Here is an 8,723-nt window from a genome sequence, read left to right as displayed (position 1 = left end):
ATCAGAGCAATTCTCAGAGACACTGAGAACAAGATCGAGAATTCCCTCTTGGCACTTTCCCTGTAGGAGATACCGCAAGATGTTTCTGTATATTGGGCACTGCGCTCTGCAGGGTGTTAGCAGAGACTTTCCCGGGACAGTGAAACCCGACATTAGAGACACTGACAAGAAGCCCCAATGTTCCTTCCAGTCATTTTCAGTGTGGGTGCCTTCTCCACGTGGTTCCTGGTTTCACTGCAGCTCTGAAGAGAATGTTAGCAAAGAGGTAACCGGGACACTGAAAACAGTACTCAAAGACAGGGAGAGCAAGCTCTACATTACTCTCTTGGCACTTTGGATGTGGGACATACAGCGAGATGTTTGCTGCTTTTGCCTTTGTCTGTTGGGAGATTTACAGCACAAAGATATCTAGTTGATTTGAAGCAGTTCCGAGAAAGTCTAAACATAATCCCCACTTTTGCCTCCTGGCATTTTCCATGTGGGAGATATAGCAGGATGTATATTGGTTTTGAGGACAACTCAATGGACAGTGTGGGCAGAAAAGTTCCTGGCTCCTTGAATGCCGTTTCTGGAGACACTGCGATCAATGCGGGAGATATGTCAAGATGTGTGTTGGTTTTGAGGAAGGCTCTCTGGAGAGTCTTAGCAAAGAGGTCACACGGATAATCAGAGCAATTCTCAGAGACACTGAGACCAAGCTCCACAATTCCTCCTGGCACTTTCCCTGTAGGAGATACCGCAAGACGTTTCTGTATATTGGGCACTGCGCTCTGCAGGGTGTTAGCAGAGACTTTCCCGGGACAGTGAAACCCGACATCAGAGACACTGAGAAGAAGCCCCAATGTTCCTTCCAGTCGTTTTCAGTGTGGGTGCCTTCTCCACGTGGTTCCTGGTTTCACTGCAGCTCTGAAGAGAATGTTAGCAAAGAGGTGACCGGGACACTGAAAACTGTACTCAAAGACAGGGAGAGCAAGCTCTACATTACTCTCTTGGCACTTTGGATGTGGGACATACAGGGAGATGTTTGCTGCTTTTGCCTTTGGCTGTTGTGAGATTTACAGCACAAAGATATCTAGTTGATTTGAAGCAGTTCCGAGAAAGTCTAAACATAATCCCCACTTTTGCCTCCTGGCATTTTCCATGTGGGAGATATAGCAGGATGTATATTGGTTTTGAGGATAACTCAATGGACAGTGTGGGCAGAAAAGTTCCTGGCTCCTTGAATGCCGTTTCTGGAGACACTGCGATCAATGCGGGAGATATGTCAAGATGTGTGTTGGTTTTGAGGAAGGCTCTCTGGAGAGTCTTAGCAAAGAGGTCACACGGATAATCAGAGCAATTCTCAGAGACACTGAGAACAAGATCGAGAATTCCCTCTTGGCACTTTCCCTGTAGGAGATACCGCAAGATGTTTCTGTATATTGGGCACTGCGCTCTGCAGGGTGTTAGCAGAGACTTTCCCGGGACAGTGAAACCCGACATTAGAGACACTGAGAAGAAGCCCCAATGTTCCTTCCAGTCATTTTCAGTGTGGGTGCCTTCTCCACGTGGTTCCTGGTTTCACTGCAGCTCTGAAGAGAATGTTAGCAAAGAGGTAACCGGGACACTGAAAACTGTACTCAAAGACAGGGAGAGCAAGCTCTACATTACTCTCTTGGCACTTTGGATGTGGGACATACAGGGAGATGTTTGCTGCTTTTGCGTTTGTCTGTTGGGAGATTTACAGCACAAAGATATCTAGTTGATTTGAAGCAGTTCCGAGAAAGTCTAAACATAATCCCCACTTTTGCCTCCTGGCATTTTCCATGTGGGAGATATAGCAGGATGTATATTGGTTTTGAGGATAACTCAATGGACAGTGTGGGCAGAAAAGTTCCTGGCTCCTTGAATGCCGTTTCTGGAGACACTGCGATCAATGTGGGAGATATGTCAAGATGTGTGTTGGTTTTGAGGAAGGCTCTCTGGAGAGTCTTAGCAAAGAGGTCACACGGATAATCAGAGCAATTCTCAGAGACACTGAGACCAAGCTCCACAATTCCTCCTGGCACTTTCCCTGTAGGAGATACCGCAAGACGTTTCTGTATATTGGGCACTGCGCTCTGCAGGGTGTTAGCAGAGACTTTCCCGGGACAGTGAAACCCTATGTCAGAGACACTGAGAAGAAGCCCCAATGTTCCTTCCAGTCATTTTCAGTGTGGGTGCCTTCTCCACGTGGTTCCTGGTTTCACTGCAGCTCTGAAGAGAATGTTAGCAAAGAGGTAACCGGGACACTGAAAACAGTACTCAAAGACAGGGAGAGCAAGCTCTACATTACTCTCTTGGCACTTTGGATGTGGGACATACAGCGAGATGTTTGCTGCTTTTACATTTGGCTGTTGGGAGATTTACAGCACAAAGATATCTAGTTGATTTGAAGCAGTTCCGAGAAAGTCTAAACATAATCCCCACTTTTGCCTCCTGGCATTTTCCATGTGGGAGATATAGCAGGATGTATATTGGTTTTGAGGACAACTCAATGGACAGTGTGGGCAGAAAAGTTCCTGGCTCCTTGAATGCCGTTTCTGGAGACACTGCGATCAATGCGGGAGATATGTCAAGATGTGTGTTGGTTTTGAGGAAGGCTCTCTGGAGAGTCTTAGCAAAGAGGTCACACGGATAATCAGAGCAATTCTCAGAGACACTGAGAACAAGATCGAGAATTCCCTCTTGGCACTTTCCCTGTAGGAGATACCGCAAGATGTTTCTGTATATTGGGCACTGCGCTCTGCAGGGTGTTAGCAGAGACTTTCCCGGGACAGTGAAACCCTATGTCAGAGACACTGAGAAGAAGCCCCAATGTTCCTTCCAGTCATTTTCAGTGTGGGTGCCTTCTCCACGTGGTTCCTGGTTTCACTGCAGCTCTGAAGAGAATGTTAGCAAAGAGGTAACCGGGACACTGAAAACAGTACTCAAAGACAGGGAGAGCAAGCTCTACATTACTCTCTTGGCACTTTGGATGTGGGACATACAGCGAGATGTTTGCTGCTTTTGCGTTTGGCTGTTGTGAGATTTACAGCACAAAGATATCTAGTTGATTTGAAGCAGTTCCGAGAAAGTCTAAACATAATCCCCACTTTTGCCTCCTGGCATTTTCCATGTGGGAGATATAGCAGGATGTATATTGGTTTTGAGGATAACTCAATGGACAGTGTGGGCAGAAAAGTTCCTGGCTCCTTGAATGCCGTTTCTGGAGACACTGCGATCAATGCGGGAGATATGTCAAGATGTGTGTTGGTTTTGAGGAAGGCTCTCTGGAGAGTCTTAGCAAAGAGGTCACACGGATAATCAGAGCAATTCTCAGAGACACTGAGAACAAGATCGAGAATTCCCTCTTGGCACTTTCCCTGTAGGAGATACCGCAAGACGTTTCTGTATATTGGGCACTGCGCTCTGCAGGGTGTTAGCAGAGACTTTCCCGGGACAGTGAAACCCTATGTCAGAGACACTGAGAAGAAGCCCCAATGTTCCTTCCAGTCATTTTCAGTGTGGGTGCCTTCTCCACGTGGTTCCTGGTTTCACTGCAGCTCTGAAGAGAATGTTAGCAAAGAGGTAACCGGGACACTGAAAACAGTACTCAAAGACAGGGAGAGCAAGCTCTACATTACTCTCTTGGCACTTTGGATGTAGGACATACAGCGAGATGTTTGCTGCTTTTGCGTTTGGCTGTTGGGAGATTTACAGCACAAAGATATCTAGTTGATTTGAAGCAGTTCCGAGAAAGTCTAAACATAATCCCCACTTTTGCCTCCTGGCATTTTCCATGTGGGAGATATAGCAGGATGTATATTGGTTTTGAGGACAACTCAATGGACAGTGTGGGCAGAAAAGTTCCTGGCTCCTTGAATGCCGTTTCTGGAGACACTGCGATCAATGCGGGAGATATGTCAAGATGTGTGTTGGTTTTGAGGAAGGCTCTCTGGAGAGTCTTAGCAAAGAGGTCACACGGATAATCAGAGGAATTCTCAGAGACACTGAGACCAAGCTCCACAATTCCTCCTGGCACTTTCCCTGTAGGAGATACCGCAAGACGTTTCTGTATATTGGGCACTGCGCTCTGCAGGGTGTTAGCAGAGACTTTCCCGGGACAGTGAAACCCGACATCAGAGACACTGAGAAGAAGCCCCAATGTTCCTTCCAGTCATTTTCAGTGTGGGTGCCTTCTCCACGTGGTTCCTGGTTTCACTGCAGCTCTGAAGAGAATGTTAGCAAAGAGGTAACCGGGACACTGAAAACAGTACTCAAAGACAGGGAGAGCAAGCTCTACATTACTCTCTTGGCACTTTGGATGTGGGACATACAGTGAGATGTTTGCTGCTTTTACATTTGGCTGTTGGGAGATTTACAGCACAAAGATATCTAGTTGATTTGAAGCAGTTCCGAGAAAGTCTAAACATAATCCCCACTTTTGCCTCCTGGCATTTTCCATGTGGGAGATATAGCAGGATGTATATTGGTTTTGAGGACAACTCAATGGACAGTGTGGGCAGAAAAGTTCCTGGCTCCTTGAATGCCGTTTCTGGAGACACTGCGATCAATGTGGGAGATATGTCAAGATGTGTGTTGGTTTTGAGGAAGGCTCTCTGGAGAGTCTTAGCAAAGAGGTCACACGGATAATCAGAGCAATTCTCAGAGACACTGAGACCAAGCTCCACAATTCCTCCTGGCACTTTCCCTGTAGGAGATACCGCAAGACGTTTCTGTATATTGGGCACTGCGCTCTGCAGGGTGTTAGCAGAGACTTTCCCGGGACAGTGAAACCCTATGTCAGAGACACTGAGAAGAAGCCCCAATGTTCCTTCCAGTCATTTTCAGTGTGGGTGCCTTCTCCACGTGGTTCCTGGTTTCACTGCAGCTCTGAAGAGAATGTTAGCAAAGAGGTAACCGGGACACTGAAAACAGTACTCAAAGACAGGGAGAGCAAGCTCTACATTACTCTCTTGGCACTTTGGATGTGGGACATACAGCGAGATGTTTGCTGCTTTTGCGTTTGTCTGTTGGGAGATTTACAGCACAAAGATATCTAGTTGATTTGAAGCAGTTCCGAGAAAGTCTAAACATAAGCCCCACTTTTCCCTCCTGGCATTTTCCATGTGGGAGATATAGCAGGATGTATATTGGTTTTGAGGACAACTCAATGGACAGTGTGGGCAGAAAAGTTCCTGGCTCCTTGAATGCCGTTTCTGGAGACACTGCGATCAATGTGGGAGATATGTCAAGATGTGTGTTGGTTTTGAGGACGTCTCTCTGGAGAGTCTTAGCAAAGAGGTCACACGGATAATCAGAGCAATTCTCAGAGACACTGAGACCAAGCTCCACAATTCCTCCTGGCACTTTCCCTGTAGGAGATACCGCAAGACGTTTCTGTATATTGGGCACTGCGCTCTGCAGGGTGTTAGCAGAGACTTTCCCGGGACAGTGAAACCCTATGTCAGAGACACTGAGAAGAAGCCCCAATGTTCCTTCCAGTCATTTTCAGTGTGGGTGCCTTCTCCACGTGGTTCCTGGTTTCACTGCAGCTCTGAAGAGAATGTTAGCAAAGAGGTAACCGGGACACTGAAAACTGTACTCAAAGACAGGGAGAGCAAGCTCTACATTACTCTCTTGGCACTTTGGATGTGGGACATACAGCGAGATGTTTGCTGCTTTTGCCTTTGGCTGTTGGGAGATTTACAGCACAAAGATATCTAGTTGATTTGAAGCAGTTCCGAGAAAGTCTAAACATAATCCCCACTTTTGCCTCCTGGCATTTTCCATGTGGGAGATATAGCAGGATGTATATTGGTTTTGAGGACAACTCAATGGACAGTGTGGGCAGAAAAGTTCCTGGCTCCTTGAATGCCGTTTCTGGAGACACTGCGATCAATGCGGGAGATATGTCAAGATGTGTATTGGTTTTGAGGACGTCTCTCTGGAGAGTCTTAGCAAAGAGGTCACACGGATAATCAGAGCAATTCTCAGAGACACTGAGACCAAGATCGAGAATTCCCTCTTGGCACTTTCCCTGTAGGAGATACCGCAAGACGTTTCTGTATATTGGGCACTGCGCTCTGCAGGGTGTTAGCAGAGACTTTCCCGGGACAGTGAAACCCTATGTCAGAGACACTGAGAAGAAGCCCCAATGTTCCTTCCAGTCATTTTCAGTGTGGGTGCCTTCTCCACGTGGTTCCTGGTTTCACTGCAGCTCTGAAGAGAATGTTAGCAAAGAGGTAACCGGGACACTGAAAACTGTACTCAAAGACAGGGAGAGCAAGCTCTACATTACTCTCTTGGCACTTTGGATGTGGGACATACAGCGAGATGTTTGCTGCTTTTGCGTTTGTCTGTTGGGAGATTTACAGCACAAAGATATCTAGTTGATTTGAAGCAGTTCCGAGAAAGTCTAAACATAATCCCCACTTTTGCCTCCTGGCATTTTCCATGTGGGAGATATAGCAGGATGTATATTGGTTTTGAGGACAACTCAATGGACAGTGTGGGCAGAAAAGTTCCTGGCTCCTTGAATGCCGTTTCTGGAGACACTGCGATCAATGTGGGAGATATGTCAAGATGTGTGTTGGTTTTGAGGAAGGCTCTCTGGAGAGTCTTAGCAAAGAGGTCACACGGATAATCAGAGCAATTCTCAGAGACACTGAGAACAAGATCGAGAATTCCCTCTTGGCACTTTCCCTGTAGGAGATACCGCAAGACGTTTCTGTATATTGGGCACTGCGCTCTGCAGGGTGTTAGCAGAGACTTTCCCGGGACAGTGAAACCCTATGTCAGAGACACTGAGAAGAAGCCCCAATGTTCCTTCCAGTCATTTTCAGTGTGGGTGCCTTCTCCACGTGGTTCCTGGTTTCACTGCAGCTCTGAAGAGAATGTTAGCAAAGAGGTAACCGGGACACTGAAAACTGTACTCAAAGACAGGGAGAGCAAGCTCTACATTACTCTCTTGGCACTTTGGATGTGGGACATACAGCGAGATGTTTGCTGCTTTTGCCTTTGGCTGTTGGGAGATTTACAGCACAAAGATATCTAGTTGATTTGAAGCAGTTCCGAGAAAGTCTAAACATAAGCCCCACTTTTCCCTCCTGGCATTTTCCATGTGGGAGATATAGCAGGATGTATATTGGTTTTGAGGACAACTCAATGGACAGTGTGGGCAGAAAAGTTCCTGGCTCCTTGAATGCCGTTTCTGGAGACACTGCGATCAATGTGGGAGATATGTCAAGATGTGTGTTGGTTTTGAGGAAGGCTCTCTGGAGAGTCTTAGCAAAGAGGTCACACGGATAATCAGAGCAATTCTCAGAGACACTGAGACCAAGATCGAGAATTCCCTCTTGGCACTTTCCCTGTAGGAGATACCGCAAGACGTTTCTGTATATTGGGCACTGCGCTCTGCAGGGTGTTAGCAGAGACTTTCCCGGGACAGTGAAACCTGACATCAGAGACACTGAGAAGAAGCCCCAATGTTCCTTCCAGTCATTTTCAGTGTGGGTGCCTTCTCCACGTGGTTCCTGGTTTCACTGCAGCTCTGAAGAGAATGTTAGCAAAGAGGTAACCGGGACACTGAAAACTGTACTCAAAGACAGGGAGAGCAAGCTCTACATTACTCTCTTGGCACTTTGGATGTGGGACATACAGCGAGATGTTTGCTGCTTTTGCGTTTGTCTGTTGGGAGATTTACAGCACAAAGATATCTAGTTGATTTGAAGCAGTTCCGAGAAAGTCTAAACATAATCCCCACTTTTGCCTCCTGGCATTTTCCATGTGGGAGATATAGCAGGATGTATATTGGTTTTGAGGACAACTCAATGGACAGTGTGGGCAGAAAAGTTCCTGGCTCCTTGAATGCCGTTTCTGGAGACACTGCGATCAATGTGGGAGATATGTCAAGATGTGTGTTGGTTTTGAGGAAGGCTCTCTGGAGAGTCTTAGCAAAGAGGTCACACGGATAATCAGAGCAATTCTCAGAGACACTGAGAACAAGATCGAGAATTCCCTCTTGGCACTTTCCCTGTAGGAGATACCGCAAGACGTTTCTGTATATTGGGCACTGCGCTCTGCAGGGTGTTAGCAGAGACTTTCCCGGGACAGTGAAACCCGACATCAGAGACACTGAGAAGAAGCCCCAATGTTCCTTCCAGTCATTTTCAGTGTGGGTGCCTTCTCCACGTGGTTCCTGGTTTCACTGCAGCTCTGAAGAGAATGTTAGCAAAGAGGTAACCGGGACACTGAAAACTGTACTCAAAGACAGGGAGAGCAAGCTCTACATTACTCTCTTGGCACTTTGGATGTGGGACATACAGCGAGATGTTTGCTGCTTTTGCGTTTGTCTGTTGGGAGATTTACAGCACAAAGATATCTAGTTGATTTGAAGCAGTTCCGAGAAAGTCTAAACATAAGCCCCACTTTTCCCTCCTGGCATTTTCCATGTGGGAGATATAGCAGGATGTATATTGGTTTTGAGGACAACTCAATGGACAGTGTGGGCAGAAAAGTTCCTGGCTCCTTGAATGCCGTTTCTGGAGACACTGCGATCAATGTGGGAGATATGTCAAGATGTGTGTTGGTTTTGAGGAAGGCTCTCTGGAGAGTCTTAGCAAAGAGGTCACACGGATAATCAGAGCAATTCTCAGAGACACTGAGACCAAGCTCCACAATTCCTCCTGGCACTTTCCCTGTAGGAGATACCGCAAGACGTT

This window comes from Larus michahellis, unplaced genomic scaffold (assembly GCF_964199755.1).
Source record: "Larus michahellis unplaced genomic scaffold, bLarMic1.1 SCAFFOLD_55, whole genome shotgun sequence".
Taxonomy (NCBI): Eukaryota; Metazoa; Chordata; class Aves; order Charadriiformes; family Laridae; genus Larus; species Larus michahellis.
Note: the sequence above shows the minus strand (reverse complement) of the source record.